The sequence below is a fragment of the Bidens hawaiensis genome, unplaced genomic scaffold (genome assembly GCF_021521415.1).
Source record: "Bidens hawaiensis isolate Kalapana, Puna unplaced genomic scaffold, B.hawaiensis_p1.1 tig00032460_1, whole genome shotgun sequence".
NCBI classification, from domain to species: domain Eukaryota; kingdom Viridiplantae; phylum Streptophyta; class Magnoliopsida; order Asterales; family Asteraceae; genus Bidens; species Bidens hawaiensis.
This window is the reverse complement of record NW_027495537.1, coordinates 163,768-190,272: the sequence shown is the minus strand read 5'-3', so window position 1 is coordinate 190,272 and position 26,505 is coordinate 163,768.

The following is a 26,505-nucleotide window of genomic DNA, read 5'->3' as shown; positions in this document are numbered from 1 at the left end:
CATTGTAATATAATGCAAATTAGTTTGTAATGTTCTTCATAAAAAGGTGGTTGATACCAGAGGTGTCTGTTACATTCCTGTTTTACGTTTCCACATTTGCTAGTCGGGGTGTGACAATCAGCCTAATCACATCCCTTTCTTCTCTCAAACCTAATTCCCCATCACCATTCCTATCTCTTCCTCTTATGGCTTCTTCATCAAAGACTTCTCTTCCTATGGCTATCTTGCTCCACATGCTTACCATGAAGCTTTCATCTTCCATGTACTTGTATCGAAAAAATCAAATCTCTCCATTATTGCTTCTTCAAAACTAGTTTCGTTTTGTGGATGGGTCATATCCACCTCCACCAAAAACATTAGTTATCAATGACAAAGAGACAGAAAACCCGCAATTTACCTCCTGGATTGAAACCGATGGACTAATCCTTCTTCTTATTCAATCTTCTTTATCGAAAGAAGCTATGGCAGAAGTCTTGGGACTTTCTTCCTCTCGGGATATCTGGCAGGCTTTGTAGTCGGCATACAACCATGATTCTATTGAGCGATCTCAGTATCTTAAAGATTCCTTGTGTAATCTAAAGAAGGGAAACCTGCCCGTCTCTAATTATGCTAAAATATTCAAGACCATTTGTAACCAACTTGACGCTATTGGCAAATCGGTGCGTGACATTGATAAAAGCCACTGGTTTCTTTGTGGCTTAGGTCCGACTTTTGAAGCTTTTTCTACCGCCCACCGAGCTATTCAACCAAAGCCTTCTTTCCGTGACTTGTTTTAACAAGCTAAAGGACATGAGCTGTTTGTCTCCTCTCTTTACGGTTCATCTCAGGTTGCTTTTCAAGCTAGTAATTATACCTCATCACAACATTCCGTGGTAAAGGCAAAATAGGGCGGTTCTCTCAATGAAGTGCCCCCCAGGGCACGGTAGAAGGCTGATAAATTGCTAGTTGTGCCTTCGTTAGGGTCATTATGCCACCTTCTGTCTCGACTTGGAAACTTATGCTCAAAAGATCTCTTATTCTGAAACTCACTTTGCTCAAGCTTTTCATGCAAATGGCAAGTTAAATGACACTCTTTCTTGGTGTGTTGACACCGGGACGACGGATCATATAGCGCCTTCTACTGCAAATCTTGACTCCTCAGTGCCTTATCATGGACATGACAAAGTTTCTTTTGGCAACGGTAATATGTAGGTCCCGATGCGGGTGGATCTAACAACGTGTCTTGGATCAACCAAACTCGGTGCTAGTGGAATAACACACCAAGCTACCTTTGGTCTTAGATCTTGAGTGTTTATGTTCGGGTATGGAAGAAGTGAGTGAGAGAAAGAGAGAAAGTGAGTTAGAGAATTGGCAAAAGGATTCTTTTCTCATGGCATGCTCCCTATTTATAGGGAAGCATGCATGAGAAGTAATATTATATCAACATGTGATATGTTGTAAAACACACTTATTTTCCGCACCTTTTATCTATGTTTTTATATGTATTTACCTTATAATAATGTTCATTGACTTGTTTTATATGGGTTTTACATAATAATGTTTATTTTGTAGGCTTTGGGTGAAAGAAAGAAAGAAACCGTACTTTAGAGGAGCTTAAAGGCCTTTTACGCATACGATTTCAAGACCAAACTCAAGGCCCGGCCCGATTACATGTTGGACAAGCCCAAGTTTTATACTAATCATAATATAAAAAAAAACCCCTAAGGACCCCATATATAGTTCCGATCGGCAGCTGGGCAGGAAGAGGAGGAGAGAAAAAAAGCTTGTGTTCGGCTAGGGTTTGAAGGTGTGGCGGCTAGGGAAGAAAGAAGACACAAGAACCAAGCCTCGGGATCGTTCATCATCAATTTCATAGCCAAGGAGCAGCCCGAAAACCATCTTATATCCTTTCTTGTTAAACTTTGTTCATCACTTTCATTGTTCTTGATCAATTGTTGAATTGTTTTGCAATTGCTTTAAGGATTAACTTGTTTATGATTATTGTTGATCATTGAATGCTTGAATTGATTATTGAGATGAGTTATATGATGTTTTTATTGAGTATTTGCTGCTGTCCAAAAAGTACGAGAGGCTAAACTTGTTAGTTCTACCTAGGAATGATGATAATTGTTAGTGTTTGATGAGCTTGTTGGATTGTTTGATTGATAGATGTTAATTGTTATTGTAAAGTTTGATTTAGACATGAAATAGGTTGTGTTTAAGGGCTGGAAATTTTGGGTAATTCATTGCTTAAACCCCTTGTGTCGGTTAATTAGTTTTGTGTTGATTGATCGGTGCATTGTTTGATTCTAGACTTTGTGTTTAGGGTTTGTTTGCGGTAGGTACAACCGTAGGGTTTTGTTGCATGATTATTTGGTTAAAGTACAGCGGTTAGGCACCTTCTTAGAGACCGAGAGGTGATAAGAAGTTAGGGTCGTCTCATTACCTTTGCTTGCTAGAATAAGGATTGCGCGAGAGCGAGTTCGTTTCTTGTCCGGTTAGGTGTTTTGAGCGACTAGTTGATCTATTTGGTTTAAGTTGAATTGTTCCTCTATCCTTGGTTGTGTAGTATTCATTACCATTAGGGTCGAGTGTTGGTGAGACCGAGAGGTGAGTCAACATTAGAACACGTTAACAATTGTTTCCCGGTTTGGTCGTTTTAGTCGATTAAGAGTAGTTAGGGTTTATTGAGTGAGATCGAGAGGTGATCCAGTGAGCCTGAGCGATCCTTAGTCGTGTTATCTTTAGGGACCGGTGTCTTGATATTATCCAATCCATTAGCTTGCCAGTCCTACAGTTTGATGCAGACCTAGGTAGATGTTTTTCTCCATCCGAAGTTAACACAGTCAGTTTTTCCGTTAAGTTTTCTATTTTTGGTAACTTGTGTCAGTCAGTCCAGTTAAACTATTTTATAAAAAGAAAAATCAAAATTAAAATCAATTAAATATTATTCTTAGGTAGGTCTTGTCTAGGGTTAGTTATCGTTAGCGTCTTACGTGTCCACGTGTTCGATACTCGGACTTCCTAGGTCTATACTACTTGCGACCGGTACACTTGCCGATTGTGTGTGGTTTAGGATTTTCGTTTTATTTAAAGCTTAGTTGTGAGGGTTATCCGATGCACATCAACATGCCCAATGGGCTTCTTGGACCTTGGCCCAATAACATACAAAATGACCAATAAGCCCAAATACATAAACAAACCAATACAAAAGACTTAGATATACAAAATGGGACCTAACAATCTCCCTCTAGTCTTTAGTATTGGAACCCGTCGGTGTCGTACACCAAGCATTCGTCCTCGGTCAGTGGAAGTTAAACAAGTCTTCTGACGAACTTGTTGAAATCCTTTAACTATCCGGTTGGTGTTTTGACGACCAAGATCCTCGACGGTCCCCAACGGTGAGTTGTAGAGCTTCAACATGTCCTCCATATGCAAACCCATAAGCTTGTGCTTGTCAAACACACGAATCTCGTGCATGTTTTGGCAGTGGATGACGACCTCACCTGTCTTGTTATCGAATTCCCAACCGATGAAGTCTCGGAGAGTGTTAGGAATATAGGGCTCACCATGATAAATGATGTGACAGTCCTTTGGTGCCCTAAACCTCCACATTGTGCGCGGCTCTCTGGTGGCTGGGTCGATCTCCCTTGGGTTCTTGAACGTACGACCCTTATTCAGCTCAAAATCCTTGTAACCCACCTTTGACTGATGATGCAGATGAGTGGTGACAAAACCTTCCAATGAATCATCATATTTTCCTCGGCCCAGAGCTTTGCGAAGATAATTGATGTCAAGCTCTGGCAACGACTTCAGCTCGTGATGGGTGAGATATATGAGATCTCCGCTGTATCTTCTGATGGCCCAACAACTGTTCTCCTTGTTGTACTTTGCATACACGATCAGCGAGTCATCGTGATAAGGATAGTTGAGGGAGCGGGTGCTGGCATGATTTGATACAATGTGAGTCTTCCTTTTCTTCTTCTATGTTGCCTGTGACAAGTCGGCGGTTGGGTCAATGACTGGATCACTTGCAGGAGCCTCTGAAGCTTGAACTTGAACTGGCGGTGTGTCTGGATTGGGCGAGTAGTTGATGCAGTCGTCATCTTCAACTGCCTTCTCCGCTTGATGAGTTTGTGCTAGTTCTATAGTTTTCCCAGCTTCTATGAATGCATCCATTATACCTGCAATATTACCTGCAGGAAACAACTCGTTATACATGCTATCAATCTGTGAGTCGTGTTCCCTGACTTGTCCAGCAGTGTCTTGAAATTGTTCCTGAGTATGTGGAGGTGATTAAGTGTTAACTTCACCTCTACGTCCTGCTGCACCTGCCCCACTGTCTCCGCCATCACCACCATCATTATTATCATCATCATCAAAACTATCATGGACATTATCATCCATGTCATCATCCTCGTCTTTTTCATCATCACTTTCATCGTCACTGTCATCTTCATCATCACTGTCACCACCTTCATCATCTCCACCAGCTTGGGGTTGAGGTTGTTTAATTCGAGACATCCCCAAACTGGTACCTACAAAGCTTCCAGCCTGGCCGATCTGTGGTATAACCCGACCCACAGTCGCCTCTTCTTCTGATCCACCAACCTGTTCAGCTCGCATGGCCACACTCTGACCTGCGGTAGGTTGGGATCCACCAATTTGTGCCACAGAAGCAGATTTCCTCCAAGTACCAAAGACTGAATCAATACGGGCCTCGAGCGTAGGCAAAATCATCATCACTCATACCAATAAGCTCAGAGGCCGCCTTGTACTTCTCATTCATCTCTTCATTCAGCTTTGATTGGCGTTCATTAAGTCGATTCTGCTATGCTATCTTTGCTTGAATTGTCGCCATCTCGGTTCTCAGCGGCGTGTTCTCAGCAATGAGGGTACCGAGAGAGGCAGATGAAGTCAATTGTCCTTCAAGCATGGCTACCCTTGAGTTTGTAGCTTCTTTCTCAACATCCCATTTAATTGAGGCATCCTCAATCATCTTCTTCAATCGCTCTTCAAGAACATCAGTAGTTGGTAAGTTATTTTCAAGTGTTTCAACCCGATCAGACACTTTCTTGTACTCAGCTCATTGATTGGCATTGTTCAGACTTTCTTTTGTTTAGCAGTTCTTGTTGATTTTGAATACGACCTTGGAGAGTGTTGATCAATGACTTTTGACTTTCTATGAGGCCTTTGTGCAGGTCCCTCGATTCATCCAAGGTCACAACGCGTGCCACCAACTTGGCATTTGTAATCGCGTCCTCACGCTCCTTCTTCTTTTGATTCTTGATGTACTCGAGCAACACCAATTCCCGTTCAGTCCTCTTAGCGTTTAATTTCTCCAGGGTAATGATCCTATCAAGGATAGGATCAGCGTACACAGGAGGTGTCAATGACTTTCCTTTGGCGATTGGCTTGGGTGAAAGGATAGTGGTTGGTGGTGTGTCGGATAGAATAGGTGGTGAGGTTTTTTGGAAAGGAAGGGTAATAGATTGGGTAAGGATTGGTGAAGTTGTAGAGGTGGGTGGTGTTGAGAATAGTGGTGTGTAGGGTCTGGGTTCTAGGTTTGATGGTGTTTGTTACGTGGGTGGTGAGGAGATAAAATTTTGTGTCCATAAGCTTGTGGTTTGGTTTGGTGAGCTGAATATGGAAGATGTGAATATGGAAGTAGTTGCGGGTTCAGTGGTTGATCGTTTGGGTGGTGTTGTGATTTGGGATTGTTCTGGTTGGGTAGGTGGTGTGGATGTTGAGGGTTCGGTTTGGGTTGGTTGTTCGGGTGGAGTGGTTGGTTGTGGTTGTGATTTAGGTGGGGATTCTGGTATTTTTGGTAAGAAGGTGGATATGGGTTGGTCTTGTTGGGTGGGCGAGGGTTCAGGTGATTCATTAGGTGAGTCGTGTAGCATGGTCTTGGTTGGTTTGGCTTTGGCTTTCTTTCTAGACTTAGGTTTCTTGTAAACAGGTTCCTAATCTTAGCCACATCTAGGTCTCTAAGGGTTTGGGCTAAGGTTCTGGGAGATACTACAGGAGGGTCAGAGGAAGGTTTACCTTTAAAAGAAAGCTTGACCACGAGCTTGGAAGACTTATGGGAGTCCGCCAGCCTCTTTATACGCTTCAAGGGCTATTGTTCTTCTTCCTCTTCTTCAGCAGCAGCCTTTTCTTTTCCCGAAGAGCCACCAACAGAAGGCTTGTCAGTAGTCTTCCGCTTCAGATCGTGCTTTGCTTTGGTTCTATCTTCAGGTGCCTCAGATGTGTCAGCCTGTTCAGCCTCAACTTCTGGCTCAAAAGATACAACTTCTCCACTTTCTACTTCAGCCTCATCCTCAGCAGGCTCTGTCTCCTCAAACAACCCAAATTTCGGTCCAAGTCTTGGTTCTTGATACTGGTGACCTTTCCCTTTTGTGCTCAATAAAATCCCAAATATAGACTTCTTGATCTCATTGACATGATATGGCTCGAGAAGAGACTTCTTGTCCTTGCCTTTCTTGTGAGCTGGCCTCGGTGCCTCGGGAATCATATCGTCAAGAAACAACTGCACGAACTTTGGATACATGAGCCAAGTTGACTCATACTTTGCATTGGCCAACATGCATAGAAACAACCTCCTGGAATAGTTAAACTCTTCCCGTCGTGTTAGTGCAAACATAATCCGCACCCAATTAACCCGCATGCTATCAAAACCGCCACGTAAATCAGATAAGCAGTGAATCACTATGTGGAACAGAAATCTCCAATACGGTGGCAAGTGCTTCTTTTCCAGGCTCTTCCATTCAGTGTCATAACCCATAGCTGTCACAAACTCACTCAGCTTGGCCTTGTCACCCTTCTCATATGCATAATCAGGCTCATCTTTTATCTCCAATGCACGTCTAATATCCCCCTCTATAATAGTCAACTCCTGCCTAACGACTTTGGTAGTAAATGAAAGTGAGTCCTCTGCTGGTTTTGCAAATGCCCAGAACTCTATGATCCACTTAGAGTAAATGTCCGCGTTTGTAGTGATGGCATAATCAAAGGGTGACTGCTTTAGCCCCTTGATCATTGAAGTGAAGACCTTGTCCTTCTTATCTTTCGGCTCCTTGAGAGCACAATATAAATTATGAGCCTGAAATCAATCAACGAGATCATGAGAATCATCGTTAAACAAAATTAAGCAAGATAAGTTATGTACAAATCTTTAAGTATATACAAGGAATTTAACTTAATTAATTACATTTAGTTAATTAATTATAAACATTTTAGTTTTCATAAGTTAAAAGTAGGTTTTAGTCTATAGAGAAGTTAACAAATCCATTATATACTGTCTTTGTATGTCCAAAACAGTGCAAGGGTAAAACAGTCCAAAATGTCCAAACAGTCCAGTAGCTAATCAATCCAAAACTCTGAAAATTTCCTAAGTATGGGAATTTCGCATGGCCTGATTTCTCTTCGCATGGGGTCATGCGAAGCGAAACAGATAATCCATTCGCTTCGCATGAGGCCAAGCGAAGTGAAACAGGGATCCATTTCTCTTCGCATGAGGCAAAGCGAAGCGAAACAAGAATCTATTTTGCTTCGCGCGATAATGCGAAGCGAAACAGAATTATGTTTCGCTTCGCATGTTTGTGCGAAGCGAAATTCCATCTTATGCGAAAAACTTGACTTATCCCTTTTTTGTTCCTTTTTCCTTTCCACTTGTTCGCCTAGACCCGAATAGGCTTTCTGGAGATTTTGGGACAAAACCCATTTGGTTTACATGGTCAATCGGACCTTGAAAACTTCATACAAAACCTAGATCTACAAACTTTGCAAAACAAACCTAGAACTAAAAATTAATGATGATATTCATGATCTACAGTCTAAACGACAGTTTGTATGATGCGGCAACAACAAAAATTTCAAGATTAAACCACCAGATCTAGCCGAAGGTTCAAATGACCCGTCGTCTAGATCTGTTAGAACCCACAAACGAAGAACAGATGATTGATGGTGTTTGTGATGTTATACCGGAGGTGTTGGATCCATATTCATGATTAAAGATGATTATGAGGGCCGGATCTTGAAGATTTGAGTGAAAAAGTTTAGGGTTGGAGAGGATAAGGAAGAGAGAGAAAGTGAGGGAGTAAAATGAAAGGTTTGTGGTGAATAGTGAAAGATATTTTTGGTGACCAGTATATATAGGGTCAGCCTATCTGTAAGGCCCCGAACCCCGGGAGCCCCACAGTTGGTATTCATTCAAAACACTCGTAAAAATAATTAAACTTAAAAACAATTCTTTTCATTAAAATAAACATCACAAAGTATAATTCGGTGGAAAACGTAAATAAGTAAATGAGTTCCCAAAACTCGGGAATTTTGCCCAAAATCAACATAATTATCTTTAAATAAAAACTTTTAAAAATAAATGTTTAATAATAAAATCTTCAATTCCCGTATAAACTTCACCGTCCAAGTAGCTTCGTGCACGTCCAAGCGATAAGGCATCCTTTTCCTAACCTGAAACTCACACTAACATGCACACAAAGTCAGGTTAAGCTGAGTGAGTTCAAGTTTTAAATAAGTAACAAAAGTCTTAATAATCATTCCAACGGTTTTAAAACGGTAAACGGAAATACATCGGTTAGGTCATCACAATCAATAAATAGTCATTCTTACGTATGAGCATCTCTATACGTGAATTCCTATATATATCAATATATATATATATATATATATATATATATATATATATATATATATATATATATATATATATATATATATATATAACATTCAATAATAACATTCAAGGCCGAGAAAACGTACAACCCAAACACGTAACATTCGGCGCATGCAAACACAAAGTAGGCATATGCAACATTCAGTAGTCGAGACGACTACAGCATTCGCCAAATTTTGGCCATTCTAATATATATATATATACATACACACATTCTATAACATTCCAAGGCCTACCAATACTAGCAAGCCCATGCAAAATCGTTTAAAACATTTCATCAAGTGAGAAAACACTTAGGCGTGCATGCTAGCCCAAAACTTAAAAAGAGTTAAACGGGGCATCGAGAACTCACCTGAAATCAATCGAACACCTGCAACGAGCTAGGAAATCCCTTAGTGCACAATCACAAGCTAGGGCCTGTAAATTATACACAACGCGTTACTAAACTAGACCGTAAGAACACTCTTGCCTAATGGGCCGTTCAAGCCCAACACTTTGGCCCAAGGCCCAACAACTTGGCCCAAGGCCCAACAACTTTACCTCAGCCCCTAAGACCTTTCAAATAAGCAAATCCACCCTACGATTATGGTCGGGGCTAACCATGATGCACAACTCGCCCGTTGGTAATCAAATCGAGTCGAATACGCGCGTAATAAACCTTAAAACCAGTTGTTAAACGAATCAGCCCCAAATGGACCAATTTCCCATTTTAATCTTTTCATTCATCATAATTATGTCACCCGAGTTGATAGGGTTGACGGTTCCTTTTTACAACTCTCAATTTAACATTTAAACGAAAATTCGCGCACCGCCGACTCGATTGACCAAGCACCAACCAAAACAGCCCCGAGCATCAAAAAAAATAATTTTCCCACAGCCCTTAGACTCCCCTAGGGCCATGCAAACTGATTCGGTTGGTCATCCAACCGATTAACGCATCAACTCAACAATTCTAGACAACCGAACATAACAATCAAACTACAACTAGTTGGTCAACTTAACGAACACCTAAGAACATGATCTTTGAGTATGATATACGGGACATACCTAGGAAGATTGTGGTGCAAAAACTCACTTCAAACAACCCCTACAAGAACACAATTGAACATCCACCGGTTAAAACGAACTTATCGATCAATAACGAGTAAAACGTGTAGATATTAGCATGCGAAGATGCATTTAAATACATAGGATAACCTTTGAAATAAATTATTAAATTTTTACCAGACTTTAATAAATGTCTTAGGTTTATAAAAATATTTTTATTATATTTTTCTATTGGACACAAATATTATAAAAATTCCTCCAACACAGCAAGGTACGTGCAGCTATTTCAGTGCGCAACAAAATGGTTTTATTTTTATAATATTCATTACTGAATCAAATTAAACGATTCCAATTGGGTTTGGTTTCTACCTCAAAATAATAACTTCCAGAAGTGGAACCAACCAATTTGGACCTTTCGAAAAAAGGTTATGACGTCGGAAAGACAGACCAGAATCCGTCATCCCGCATCAGCTTTGACACTCGATTTTATAAATTCATAAAAACCATTCAAATATCGTCCAAAAATTACGTATTATACCTTTCTGGAAACTAGACTCAAAGTAGAACATCATGGAATCAAGAATCGATCAAAACCAATGGATTACCATCGCGTTACAGACCCTACAATAAACGTATACGAATCTGTCAGCAAACTGTTATCATCAAAACTCAACCTTAACGACCAATAAGCGCGTTAATATGATCAATTAAGGTGTAAAAGTCATGGGGAATCATAAAACCAACCTGGAATTGGAGTTTTCATGGATGAAACTTGGCTGGGCAGAAGAAAAACTAGCAGGGGGGGTCTTAGCTGCGATCGGCCGCTAGGAATGAAGTTAGGGTTAGGGTAATTGTTTTATGATATAAAATAACAAGTTACATCCAAGTCCCTCCAAATTGAAACATAAGGCATTATGGAAGAAAAGTTAAATGGCTTAACTTACCGAGATGACGTAAAGGCTTCCGAGAAACGCCGAATAAATCCCGGGAATTATACATACTCTTCAAGCTTTAATTCTTGAAACCGGAATTAACGGGCGTTACACTATCTCGCGATAAGGTCAAAACATCGCGGGTATTCACCGAAAATACACTTCCAGTCCTCGGTCATTAAAAATATTTGCACATTCAAACCTGAAAAACATTTACCCACCGAATCCAAGCACTTGGTTAGTTTTCTTAATTTTCTTTTATCGGTCCGTAACTGTTAACGTTTGCAAAAACGATCTCTTTGACAAAACAAACTAAAACCAAAATAAAAGTAAATTGCAACTTAAATAAAATAAAGATAAAGTAATACAAAATTAAAATAATAAAGATAAAAATAGAATTAAAAATAAATAAAAGTAAAAATAAAAATAAAATTAAAAATAAAAATAAAAAATAAAATATTAAAGTAACAAAGTAAATAATATTTTAGTAAATAAAAACAAAACAAAATAGAATAAAAACAAAATTTAAAACATATTTAAAAATAAGGTTAATATTGAATTAATTTAAATAATTATTTACATAATCTTTTCTTTGATTAATTTACAAAGAACGATCTCGACATGGAATTATATTGATTTGCAAAGCCCTAGATCGCGTTTCTATTTTGATATTATTTTGACACAAGTTCATCATCGATTGTATATATTGTCAATCTGTTTAACTTGTCAATCTGTTTAACTTGACAAATGTAATTGATGTTAACGTGATTCATTTAAGGTTCAATTAGGCACGACACTTATGTGGTTCCCGCTTAATCAGACATGTTATTGATTCCATCATATCTCGGGCCTAGTTTGTGTTGACATATCAACCTCAACTTGACTTAAACCTTTCTTAGTTGATCGTAGTACTCTTATTAACACACTTGACACTTTGTGCTTTGCACACTTGATACTTTGTACTTTGTACAATTTACTCGATCTAGAAAAATTAAAATAAAGCAGAAGTTCAGGGCCTTAACAATCGGGTCGGATAATACCATATTATCACGCAGAGAAAGTCCAAGGCTTGAACAAAATAAATTAAGAAATAAAGAAGAAGTTAAAATTGACTCTTTTTCTTGATTTTTCTTTTTCTTTTCCAACTCTTTTGTCATTCTTTTTCTTGCTTTTCTTTGAAGCTTTTCTTGACTCAATGAAAATTAAAAATGGACACATATTTCATAAGACAATTGAGATCAGGTAAAGAGAGGCTTGGGTATGACATGTGTAATTACATTTCTTCCTTCATTGATATGACTAAAAGGAATCATGCAACAGCTTCATAAACGTATAGCCACTAGCATCGGCAAGTATTTAAGTTTATATCACCTAACACTTACTTGTTTGTCAAGTCTATCCACACATCTATGAATGACCTTGTAGACTTTTGATCTACTCTTTTCATGCGCTAGGATCATTACATACCAATGTACTATCATTTTCCATAAGGTCGGATCAAAATTCTTAATTAAAAATTTTAAATATTCGACTCCCTCTAAACAAGAGCTCCCTCTAAACGGGATAACTCTTTTTGAATTTTCTTAAATATTTCTTAAATAGGAGTAAAGATGAAATTAATATTATATATAAAAATAAAATCTTTTTGTTAAGTCAAGTGACTCGATTTTAAATATCCGACTCCCTCTAAAAGGGATAACTCTTTTTGAATTTTCTTAAATATTTCTTAAGTAGGAGTAAAGATGAAATTAATATTATATATAAAAATAAAATCTTTTTGTTGAGTTAAAGTTAACTCATTTTCTCCCTCTAAAATTGTGACATATTTTAAAAATATTTACAATTTTAAAATAAAATATAAAATTTACTGAATAGAAATCATTCCCAAAGATTCAACGAGAAATAAAAATTGGGCACGACTAAAAGCTTTTGTAAAGAGATCAGCAAAGTTAAAATCAGTATGGACCCTTTTTATATTGACAAGCTTACGATCAAAACAATCACGAAAAAAGTGTATTCGGATGTCGATGTGCTTTGTCTTTGAGTGCTGGACCTGGTTTTCAACAATCGCAACGACAACCTCATTATCACATTTGATCGTTGTATCATAGAAATTCAAACCGTAATCCAGCAGCTGATGCTGGATTAATGACTTGGGAACAGCAACTGGATGCAGCTATGTACTCGGCTTCTGCTGTGGAGGTGGACACAGTGACTTGCTTCTTGCACTGCCATAAAATCAACCGATCTCCCAGGAATTGACATCCACCCAATGTTGACCTCCTGTCTAAATTGCATCCCCCATAATCACTGTCGGTAAAAGCATGAAGCTCAAGAGGAGACTCTATTGGATACCAGAGTCCCAATCAAGATCTTCCCTTCAAGTATCTGAAAATACTTTTGACAGCTGTCATGTGGGATTCTCTTGGATCTGACTGATATTTGGCATACTGACAAACAGGGAACATGATGTCCGGTCTGCTTGCAGTGAGATACACCAATAAGCCAATCATTGACCTATACATGTGTTGATCGACTGACTTTCTAGATGGATTAGGATCGAGAACAGGTCGCATAGCGATTGGTGTCATAAACGAAACTGAATCCTTGAACCCGAACTTCTAAACAATGTCGTGGACGTACTTCTCCTGATGAATCAAAGTCCCGTCCGTCTTCTGTTCAACTTGTAGGCCCAGGAAGAAAGTCATTTCTCCCAAAGAACTCATCTCAAATCGCTATTGCATGACCTCTGAAAACTCCTTACACAGATTCTCATTCGTGGACCCGAAGATGATGTCATAAACATAAACTTGGACTAGGATCAGATCACCCTTAACATTCTTGACAAAGAGCGTTTGATCGACAATTCCTCTTTTGTATCCATTTTTCACCAAATGATCAGCCAGTGTGGCATACCAGGCACGGGGTGCTTGGTGAAGACCATAAAGTGCCTTGTTAAGTTGGTAGACATGGTCAGGATGATTCGGATCCTCAAAACCTGGAGGTTGGCTGACGTAAATTTCTTCTTTAACTTTCCCGTACAAGAAAGCAGTTTTCACGTCCTTTTGATACACTTTGAAGTTCATGTACGAAGCATAGGCCAAAAAGATACAAATTGCTTCCAATCTGGCCACGGGTGCATAAACCTCATCGTAATCAAGTCCCTCACATTGCCAAAAACCTTGTACAACAAGCCGAGCTTTGTTTCTGATGATAACCCCCTTGTCATCCTTTTTATTACGTAACACCCATTTTGTTCCAGTCGGTCTTTTATGTTCTAGTTTCTTCACTAGCCTCCAAACATTCAGCTTCTTGAACTACAGCAGTTCTTCTTGCATTGCTTCAACCCAAGAGTTTTCCTTCAAAGCAACTTTGTAGTCCTTGGGCTTAACCTGTGAAATAAAACAAGCAAAAAGACATCTATTAATGTTACCGGAAGTGCTCCGTGTTTGAATGCCAGTAAATGGATCTCCAATGATGTTCTCAGTCGAATGTCGTCGATTGATCGGTAACTGAGGAATCTGTTCGACATGCTCGACTTGTGTTGCTTCAAGCTCAATTGATAAGCTCTCCATGGGATGAAAGACAGTAGACACATTGACAGGAGCATTTGGTTGAGGATCACTTGCACCTTCTTGTTGATCAACCAGATGCACCTGAGCAATGGGACCCTCCCATAGGTTGTCATAGAAAGGCACAATGATGGCTGGAACTGAGGTTGAATCGGTGTTGCCAAAAGCTTCATTTTGAACTGGTTTATTCTGCACATAAACCTGATCAGTCTCCACAGTAGATCCATGAATTTTTTTGTTAGAGGGAGGTGTAGGAACAGATTCAACTACACTTGGTTCTGCTGCTGGATTCTCTGCTTGATCAGTCTGTTCGTTCTCCACATTGTCAGCTGACACATACGAATCTGTGTCTGAATCGTCAGTGTGTTCGATAACGGGCATCTCAGTAGTATCTGCGGACGGATGTACTTCATTTACCACGGCCTGTTGATTTTCCACGAAAAGTGCATTAAGTACGTGTGCAGGAGCAGCTACATGAACGTCTTTCAGATCTCTCAAAACAGTATGCATTAAGATTGACTGATCATATTCAGATTGAGCTTGTGCGGTCGCAACAGTGGGAACCGGTGCAACAGCCGGTGCTGTATACATTCCTCGAAATTGCTTGAACAACCCTTCATAATCAAACATCCAATTCAGACCAGTGTGTGCATTAGTAGGATTCAATTCTTGCCAATCGATGTTGAACGATTCCAAAATTACTCCGGTTTTCTTGTTGTAGACGCGATAAGCACTTTTGTCGGCAGAGTAGCCTATAAAGTAGCACTCATCCGCCTTTTCAGCAAACTTGGAAGTTGTTGCAACATTTGTTTGGAGCACAGTGCAGGGGTAACCAAACGTTGTGAAGAAATTGACCCTTGGCTTTGTTCCATAGAAGACTTCTTAAGGAGTCTTATTCTGACTCTTGTTCAGCAACACACAGTTCTAGGTAAAGCAAGCAGCACTGATGGCTTCACCCTAGAACAATAATGGAAGTTTCGAGTATGACTACATTGTTCTTGCAACTTTAACCAATGTACGATTTCGTCTTTCAGCCACCCCATTTTGTTCTGGAGTGTAAGGTGCACTGAACTAACGAAGGATTCCCTTGTGGAAGAACTCATTTACCACTTTGTTGCAGAATTATGTTCCATTGTCGCTTCTGATACACTTGACTCGCTTATCAGATTGATTCTCAACCAATACAATGAACGTTAGTAGAAACTGGATGTCTCATCCTTGTGCCCTAGCAGAAAAGTCCAATTGAAACGCGAGAAATCATTAGTAATAACCCGACAATAGGCTTTTCGATCTATTGCCAATGGTTGAATTGGACCAAAGAGATCCATGTGTAACAGTTGAAGAGTAGAGTTTATGGAATTGACGGTTTTGGGTCTGTGAGGAAGTTTGTGCTGTTTGCATTTTGAACAAGATAAACATTTTTCAACACAATGAATGGATTTAACAGGCAAACCCCTCACATGGTCACCTTTAACCAACTTATTCAAGTTTGTAAAGTTGATGTGACCTAAACGTCGATGCCATAATGATGAGTCGTTCTCCGAGGCCTTGGATATCAAACAAGAAGCAGTACGCATTGAATAATTGATTCTCATGTCTAGAATATATGCATCATTATGCCTCGGAGTACGCGTCAAAATCAACTCATCAAGGACTTTAAAACCTGGTGTGAGAATCTCGTTTTCAGTAAAGGCGGTTGAGAAATGCTTATCACAGATTTGGGACACGCTGAGCAGATTGTTGTTGAGCTGTTCCACAAGATTAACTTCATCAAAGGTCAGAGTACCATTGGAGACCTTGCCTTGTTTTGTTATTTCTCCTCCTACGTCACCAGCAAAAGAGACATGTCCGCCGTCGAATGGTTTCACATCAAATAGCAGGGACTCATCTCCTGTCGTATGTCGGGTGCAACCACTATCTAGGTACCAAATACTATTAACAGGCCTTCCAGGCTGACCCTACACACATGAGCAGCTAGTTAGTAGAGGGGCCCCGAGACCTCGTTGTCTCGGGAAAGTTAAACAGAAAATCACCAAGTTTAATTTTACGATTCTTGAAAATAGAGTATATTGGTGAATCAGAATCTGAAGAGCAATCCCTCGAGGAACATGAATTATAGTTTCCTCGATTTTGAAAAGGTTTTCTAGATTGCCTTCGTTTTGGTTTTGGTTTAACCACAAAATCATCAAGATTTTTTCTTGCTAAAAACCTTTGAAGGATTCTTGGGCTTTTCAGTTTCTGAACCGTTTGCTAACCTTTTTCTTTCTCTTTGGGTTAGCCAAAACGGTTTCTTTGGTTTCTTATCACATTTGGGTTTGAAATATGTCCCACTGGCAGTTGAGTGAGTTTGGTTAGACATTTTCTTAGCTCTGTGATCAACCTTAGGAAATGCCTGATCAAATGCACTGTTTAAGTCTCTTTGTTGCTTGTGCCAGTTCTTGCAATGTCTCACAAGATGAGAAGGATTTCTACAAACAAAGCAACACTTTCTTTGGTTGCATTTATAGACTTCTGACTGATAATAGTGATCATATGAACGTTGATTAACAAAATAATTTGATTGCCTAGGTTTCTGTCGAGAGTAGTAATAGGTACTATCAAATTGATCATAATATTGAGAACTATTGTTGTAATTTATATTTTGAGAAAATGAGGTTCTCTTTGGAGGCACGTATTTACAAGATGTGCTTGGTATTTCATTTTCAGAATTTGATTTCTGATTTCTCAAATTCTCAACATGATGATCAGTTGATGAGCAACTAGGACTATTCTGTCCATCAACCTTGTCTTCAATTATTTCATCAAAAACTGTTTCACACTCAGAATCAGAAGAAGAACATTCATTTTTATTACAAACATTTTCACAACTTTCTTCACATGAACTTTCACAAAATATAACTTTTGATCCTGACATTAAACTTCCTAACATCGATTCACACACTTTATTACAAACTGGGTTGTTAATTGATTTGGTTAGATCCACACAAGACTCAAAACGTGGTTCTAACTCTCCTTTTTTGCTTACAACCCAAGTTAACCTTCTCACAATCACCATTGTTTACATCACCTGCTTCACAAGACACACTGATGTTAGATTTATTAGATGATGGGACTGGAGCAGCAGTATGTCACACCGCAGGAACAAATTTCACTGGTTTTGGTATTCTACCAACCCCATATGACATTTCTTCCTCGGGAAAAGTATTATAGCTAAAATGGGGCTGACTGGTGTAGTTGTCATTAAAAGGTGGAGGTACAGCTGTATAGTCGTACCCAGCCCCGCTTTTAGCTTAGTACTTCTCTGGGCTCCAATAAGATCATCTAACTACTCAGATGATGTTTCAAATCTTTCGACTATCTTTTCTTCTTTCTTTCTATTAGAAGCATCAAGTTTCAAACATTCAATTTCATCTTTTAATTCAGAAACTATGTTTTTAAAGTATATTACTTCTTGTTCAGTCTGAAAAATTTTAGGTCTAAGATTTGCTGCCCTGCTTGCGGTGCGCACATATGATGTATATATGTGTGAACCCTCGGGTGGGCAAAAGTGAAATTGCACTAATTTTGACGTTATTTTACTAATCTCGTGAAAATAACGTTAAAAGTGACGGACGGTTAATCAGGCATCATGTAGTGGCGTTGATAGCTGAAAGATAAGGGTACATACACCGATCAGCCGGTGTCCCGATGATTGAGTGCTATGTGCCTTATGTCTAGGGCTTGATGCAAAACTACTATCGAGCCGGGGGTCTCACCGGAAGCAGCCTCTCTATCCCTATGGGGTAGAGGTAAGGCTGCCTACATCTTACCCTCCTCAGACCCTACCATAGCTTTGCTATTGGTGGGATATACTGAGTACGATGATGATGATGATGATGATGATGATGATGATTTGCTGCATCATCATGATGAGATTCAATCTTTTCAACGTAAATCTTGTCGGCTTTTACATACTCAGTATTCAACTCTCAAAGTTTTGAAATTTCTTTCAAGACTTCATCATGATTATGTCTATAAAAATAAACCAAGTTAATGCACGCTTGAGAGCAAAGATTGTGATGCCCCAAAAACTGTATTTGAAGACGAAGATGCTTCATTGTTGGAAGTGAAAGACATGCACGCTTGATTGACTGAAAGCCATGCACGCTTGAAATTGAATACCCCAATCCACAGTCTGGACCTCTGTTTGAGAGACAAGGGCTCTAGTGTTTGAGCTTGATTTGCCCTTGTGTGGATGACCTCCAATTCTTGGAGCTGAACTGCTTGGCTTGTGCACTTCATGCTTCTTACCAGCAGTCTTGCTGTTTTCTTCATCCGTCACTTCAGTCACACGAATGTCGTTTGCTGGTTTTGGGGGATTTGTGCATTCCCTTAAGAAGTGACCCAACTCACCACAGTTGTGACAACGAAGCTTCTCCTTATCAAAACCAATCCTCTTCCTGTCAGAATCCTTGAAACTGTCTTTCCCATACGTCTTCATGAAGTTTGTAGCTCTGTGTACCGCAATTGCCATTTGATATCCATCTTCTCGAGGTCCTTTTGATTGATGTCTTTTAGATCTCCTATCTCAAACTGTGGTGGCAACAAATTTCCTTGCATTAAATCTTCATGACTTGACATGATTGCATGAACCAGTGAAACATTTGAATCATTCAGCATTGGGAGAGCTTCACAGTAGCTGGAACTTTTGCTTTGCTGAGGCTTTGAAGAAGAGATCCCATGTTCTTTCAATTCTTGTTCAACAGCACTATCAACTGCCTTTTGAAATGAGCTTGAACCGGATAAAGCTGACTGATTCCCAGTTGAAATAAATGATGTTTCTTGTGGAGGCACAGATGAAGAGTACTTTGGAGTGTTCACTGGATACATGTTTTGCTGGGTTTTTCTTATGAAAGCAATAGGCATTGTTGATGCAGTACTCATCCCAGCTTGATTAAGATAACTCAAATGATTGTTCATCCTCATTTGCTCATCCATATCAAATAACTTGATAGTGTATATCAAATCAGTGTTTGGCATAGCATTCAAGTTAGTTGTTCTCTTGATTGTCACATTGTTGGTACTCCAGCTGTATGGCAAAGAATTCATCAACTTCTGGTTGATTTCAGAGTTCGTGATGTTGACACTAGCAGCTCTGATTCTTACCAACAACTTTTCAAACCTTTTTATCAAATCCAACACACCTTCTCCTTGTCGGTAGTTAAACATGTTGAACTCTTCCTTCAACAGGGCCTTCTTGTTTTCCCTAATTTCAGCATTTCCCTCAACTTTCTCAACCAGTGCATCCCATAAACCCTTTGCACTCTTGTGTTCACGAAGTGTCTCCAGTAATTTCATTTGAAAGACAAACAGTTAATGTGAGATATGCTTTCTTGTCTTGTTCAATCAAGGTCTTATCATTTTGATCATAACTTTCAACGGGTTTTACTTGTTTCCCAGTTGCAGTGACAGTCATAGGAACATGAGGACATTCTTCAAAACATCTCATCAACTCAGCGTCAGTCAAAGAAATAAAGTTCATGAACCTCCATTTAAAATCAGCAAAGTTGTCATCTAAGGTCATGTACTTTGGAGGTTTTGTAGGGGTTCCCACTTGGTTCTCAAGCAACAAATACCGCTTCAACAACTCAGAATCAATACTAGTCATGGTTACTACAGTCTCAAACACCAAAAGTCCTTAAAACAGTTGAAATTTTAACAAAACAGTTATTTCGCGCGAAATAGTAATGTGAAGCGAAAACGGTATGATGCGATGCGAAACTGCCACGCATGCGAAGTGAAAAAGTTTTATGCGAAATGATGAACAGTGATGCGAAGCGAAACACTATCTCAAGCGAAGCGAAACTGTTCCACGCAAAGCGAAACAGTTATGCGATGCGAAATGTAGTGCGATGCGAAAACCTTCTTGTGCGAAGCGAAATTTTAGAAAATTCCAGAAACAATCTTTTTGGGGATTTGTTCACCTATCTTGTCAAATTTGGTCAAAAGTTGGTACACTAACTTTCATGCCATGCGAAGCGAAATCCTAAACTGTCCATTTTTAACAACTTACAAACCCAAAACTTTTAGATCTAGACTTTTACACTTGTTATTTTCACCAAGAACACCTTTTAAGTAATTTTTAGAACTTGAAACCCGATTGTTTTTGTATTTTTATAGTTTTTCTTGAATCTTTTTGTATTTTGTGGTTTTCTTGCAAGAACACTTTCTTTCCTTTCTCAAGATCAAAACCCAAGGTTGTGATCCAAAAACCTCAACTAGTGAGCCGAAGCTCTGATACCAATTGTAGGTCCCTATGCGGGTGGATCTAACAACGTGTCTTGGATCAACCAAACTCGGTGCTAGCGGAATATCACACCAAGCTACCTTTGGTCTCGGATCTTGATTGTTTATGTTCGAGTATGGAAGAAGTGAGTGAGAGAGAGATAACAAGAGAGAAAGTGAGTTAGAGAATTGGCAAAAGGATTCTTTTCTCATGGCATGCTCCCTATTTATATGGAAGCATGCATGAGAAGCAATATTATATCAACATGCCCAATGGGCTTCTTACAATGGACCTTAGACCAATTACATACAAAATGACCAATAAGCCCAAATACATAAACAAACCAATACAAAAGACTTAGATATACAAAATGGGACCTAACATAATGTGATACCTATCTCCCATATTGGCTCTTTTTCGGTTAATCCGCACTTGAAATTAAAGGATGTTCTTGTCGTTCCAAACCTAAAAAAATTGTTTTCAGTTAGTAAACTCACTAAGTATTACCCGGTCGATTTCTTGTTTTCTTGGTCTTACTTTGCTATCCAAGACGCGGTAAGCAAGGATATTCTAGTCAACGGGAAGCATAAGGAACCTTATATTTTGAGCCCGGGCCAGCAAGCTTTTGTTGCTTCTATTTTTTCTCCTACAAAGGCCTCTTTTGAGTTATGGCATAAACGCGTTGGTCATGTTGCTTTTGATGTTATTTCTCTTCTAAATAAACATGGGTGTTTCAACCTTACAACTATTTTATCAAGACCACATATTTGTTCTTCTTGTGAACTTTCTAAGCAACGTCGATTGCCTTTTCAATTAATTGAGAAACGTTCATTACATGTTCTTGATATGGTGCACTGTGACTTATAGGGACCAACTACAGTTATTTCTCTTGATGGGTATCGATATTAAGCAATATTTATTGATGATTGCTCGAGATTCACTTGGTTTTATCCTCTAAAAACCAAGTCGGGGTTCTTCGAAGTGTTAAAAGGATTTCTACAGTTTGCCCAAAATCAATTTTCTTGCAAGTTAAAGGTTTTTCAAAGTAACGGGGTACCGAGTTCAAAAACAATCAAGTTCGAAATATGTTTCTAGAAAATGGCATTCACCACCAATTGTCTTGTCCACACACCCAACAACAAAATGGATGTGCTGAACGTAAACATTGGCATGTAACTGAAACGGGTCTTGCTATGTTATTTGGTGCAAACGCTTTAGCAACTTTTTGGGTGATGCTTTTTCTTCGGCTGTTCATATTATTAATCGTCTTCCTACTAAGGTATTGCAAGATAAATCTCCATACGATCTTCTTTTCAAGATGGTACCAAATTACAATAATTTCAAAGTGTTTGGACGTCGTGTATTTCCTTATTTACGACCGTATTTCAACATAAACTTGCCCCACGAAGCATCGAATGTGTTTTTCTTGGATATAGTGCACAACACAAAGGGTAAAAATGTTTGGATCCAAACACCTCTCGTATCTATATCTCTCGTCATGCTCGTTTTAATGAGAACTCCTTTCCTTTTTCTAAGAATGGTTCCCAAATAGACCTTGCCACATTATTTTACATTCTTATGTGGATGATATGCCACCTAACTCTACAAGTCCTTCCACCCAACCACATACTTCACCCTCGATCCACTCATTTCAACCGCATGAGCCTGTGGCAAAATTAAATATCACCTTTCCTTCACCAACAACTTCATGCACCTCATGTATGCACCCCCAAGATTCAGTACCTATCACATCTCCTCCCACCCTACACTTGTTGGGTTTCAGTGGTGATCAGTCAAAATTTTATTTATTAAAGCCGGTTAATAAATGTGACAATAATAATTAATCGTATTAATTAATAAATGCGCAACATAATATAAACAAATAATCAGCATCGAAACTAAACCTGACAGGATCCGGTTACAAAACCATACGAGCACGGATAATATTAAACAATATATTATTTAACTACCGATGAGATAAATAATACCTCAGTTAATGAATAACCGGTTGAGACACCGAGATTCAACGAACGATGCTAGTTGACGAACCGAACGAGCGAGCGGCAACAACGGTATGCGAAAGCAGCACCGACAGTAGCTTACGGACAGCAGCGGCAGCAGTCGGGTGGCGTACGGCAGTAGCGGCAGCAGCGGGTGTTTTGCTGTAGTGACAGTCGGTAACGATCGAGGTGGCGGCTGGACTTTTGTTTGCGGCAGAAGAGTTTTTCATCCTATATATATGGTTGAACGATATATATATATGAATCTCCATTATTCTTGGAGTAACCTCCAAGTCAAAGAAAGAAATATTATTACTATATTAAGATCATATTAAAATCTTATTATTTATTAATAATAAATCCTAACCGGGTCCAAAGTCCAACTCGTTCCAACTCTCGTTTAAAGCCCGAACCAGTATATTTAATTAGTAAATAAACTTTATTATTTATAACTATTATAAATAATAATTCCGCGTAATTAGATTCGTCATTTACCAGTTAAACAATTTAAACGGATTTTAGTTCGTTGCGCAAGGTGTAACTCTCACGGGTCGTAACTCGGTTGGTCGCGTTAAATTAACCGAACCGATCCACTATTTCCAACAATCTCCCACTTGGAAGGCTTTCGATTAAGTTCCTTAACGCAGACAACCAGCGGTGCTCTAGCTACACATGGCTGCCCCAACAAGTTATGACAATTTAAAGTTATTAACCAAAACATCTTGGAATACACTATTGCAAGACAATGATCTTATGGTAATCGTTGTCATCTATCCTTTCCGTATAAGACATCAATTGAACAATGAGACATGGATCATATTCAATCTCATATGGCGTTCAATCGTTATTGTTCTCAATCTAGAATCAAAGTAGTCCAATCAAACACACAGTAAGTTTGGGTGAGGCCTCACACTTCACCAGTTTGAATCAATGAGGGCGCCAAGATGTCTAACTGTTACATATCATGTAAGAGTATAGAATCCCATCTTGATTACATACAACTCCCACTGAACTTCAAATTATTCCCAACCAATGCCTTTATAGCTGGCAGATACGCGGCAGCGGTTGACACTGATCAAATAATAGCCTTTAGTAAACGAAAGTTCTAATATGTATCTTAGGTCTACGAATACTAAATGAGTATACCAATATCAAAACATCTTATGACTAAGATCCATGAAGATGATTTGATGCGAGTTACATCCAACGTCATTCATGATGAGGTATGTGAGTTTGGAAGTCAACTCCTTGAGTCCAAAGTCAGAATAGTCTTAATTCAGAGTCGTTCCCACGAGTCTGACCGACTACGGATAATTTAGAATATAATATTCATGGATTAAACGTATTAAAACCGAACACAGTTATAGTATTCAACAATTGCATTTAACCATTAAATCAAAAGAGAACTTAAAAGTATAACTGTTGAAATGTTCAAACATCCAAATACTAAATCAAAACAAACTACTAGTTAATCTAAGACCGATAGCATCTCTGTGATGATCATGCTTGTCCTGAGTCATTGGTTTAGTTTACGAGTCAGTTAGGTTTTGATCTGCGTCTACTTTGCTTATTATGATGTCTCCTTGTTCCAGTATATCACGTATATAGTGGAACTTACTTAGAATGTGCTTGGCCCTGTGATGAGATCTGAGCTCTTTGGCTTGAGCAATGGCTCCTGTGTTATCACATATTACGTCGATCAGTTTCCGAAAACTTGGAACCAGGTCGAGGTGGGCTATGAATTTCTATATCCAAGCAAATTTTGAGCGAGAATCATCTCGGTCATTCTGGAAGCTAGCATCAGTGTAACATCTTACAGTGAGCTCCTCTTCCACTCCTCCAAACACTAAGAACATATCCTTGGTCCTTTTCAGGTACCTAAGAATGTTCTTTACTGCAGTCCAATGGGTAATGCCAGGATTTTGCTGAAAACGACTAGTCATGCTCAACGCATACGAGACGTCAGGTCTAGTGCATAACATAGCATACATGATAGAACCAATCACTGAAGCATATGGAATTGCTTGCATGTGCTTAGTTTCAATGTCCCTTGCCGGAGATTGCGATTTGTTTAACACGGTTCCTTTAGCCATGGGGATGACTCCTTTCTTGGAGTTATCCATTGAGAAGCGTGCCATTACCTTGTCTATGTATGTACTTTGGGTCAGCCCTAGAAGCCGCTTAGACCTATCTCGGTCGATCTTTATTCCAAGAATATAAGCAGCTTTACCAAGATCTTTTATTGTGAAACAAGATCCTAACCAGCACTTAACTTCCTTAAGCATAGGAATGTTGTTTCCAATTATCAGTATATCATCCACATACAGGATGAGAAATGATATAGTGCTCCCACTATCCTTTCTGTAAACACAAGGCTCATCTTCATTTTTTATTAAACCAAACTCTTTGATTTTCTCATCAAAATAAAGATTCCATCTGCGAGATGCTTGTTTGAGTCCATAAATGGACTTATTCATTTTGCACACCTTGATCGATTTTATCATAGCAATGGACGAGAAGGTTTCACCAAAGTCAACACCTTGAGTTTGAGTAAAGCCTTTCGCTACTAGCAGTGCTTTATAGGTGTATACATTTCCATGCATGTTGGTTTTTGTTTTTGAAAATCCACTTACTCCCTACTGCCTGACATTCGGGGGGTAGCTCAACCAAGTTCCAGACTTGATTGTCACGCATAGATTGCATCTCGGTGCTCATGGCATCTTGCCATTTCTCAGATTCCGGATCTAAGATAGCAGATTTGTAATTAGCAGGTTCGTCGCTTGACTCAGCTACTAAGAGGACTTCGGGACCATCTAGATGCCATAGGTATTTAGACTTTGGTACGCGAGTCCTATTATTTCTGCGAAGGCTTGTGTTTATGTCTGATGTATCAGGAACAACAACTTGTTGACAGACGTTCCAACTTCCTCACCGGTTGTTTGTGGTTCTTGAATTTCTTCAAGATCGACAATATTATTTCCAGTTCCTCGATCGAGAATTTCCTTCTCGAGGAAGTGGCCCTTCCTTTTGATAGAAATCATATTTGTATCAGGATGGAAGAAATAATATTCGCTTTGGTTATAGTATCCGACAAAAACAACTTTTACGTCGCGAGGATCGAGCTTGTCATCAGAACCACTGGTGACATATGCATCACATCCCCATACTCTAAGGAAAGACAAATTGGGTTTACGCCCATGCCATATCTCATATGGGGTTTTGCTTACCTTTTTAGTTGGAGCCAGATTGACAATGCGGGCGGCGGTCATAAGGGCAAAGCTCCAAAAGGAGTGAGGCAAGTTAGTTCTACACATCATCGATCAGACCATGTTTAGCAAGGTTCGATTTCTCCTCTCGCTCACGCCATTGTGTTAGGGTGTGCCAGTTGGAGTGAGATGTGAAACAATTCCACGCTCTTTTAGATGATTTATGAATTCTAAGCTGAGATACTCTCCACCTCGATCTGATCAAAGCATTTTAATAGCTTTCCCGAGTTGGTTTTCCATTTCATTTTGAAACTCTTTGAACTTTTCAAAAGTTTCATGCTTGTGTTTCATAAGATACACATAAGCATATCGACTGTAATCGTCAATAAAAGAAACGAAGTATCTTTCATGATTTCTAGACATGGTTCTGAAAGGGCCGCATACATCAGTATGTATGAGTCCTAGCAGATCCTTTGCTCGTTCATTCTTATGAGTGAAGGAGTCTTTGGCGAGTTTGCCAGCTAAGCAGGATTCGTTGTCATCAAAAGAGTCCGGTCCTGTGGATTCAAGAATCCCATCGAATTGGAGTCTCGTAACTCGTGCTTTGCTTATGTGGCCAAGTCAGCAATTCCATAGAAATGTATCATTAATGCGAGATCTGATATGCTTAGAAACATTATATACATTATTGTTTATTTGAACATCAATCTCGTAAATACCATTTCGAGGTTTAGCCTCAAAATAAAAGATATCATTCAAGTAGGCAGAAATAGTAATACCATTAAAAGCGTACTTAAATCCTTGTTCAA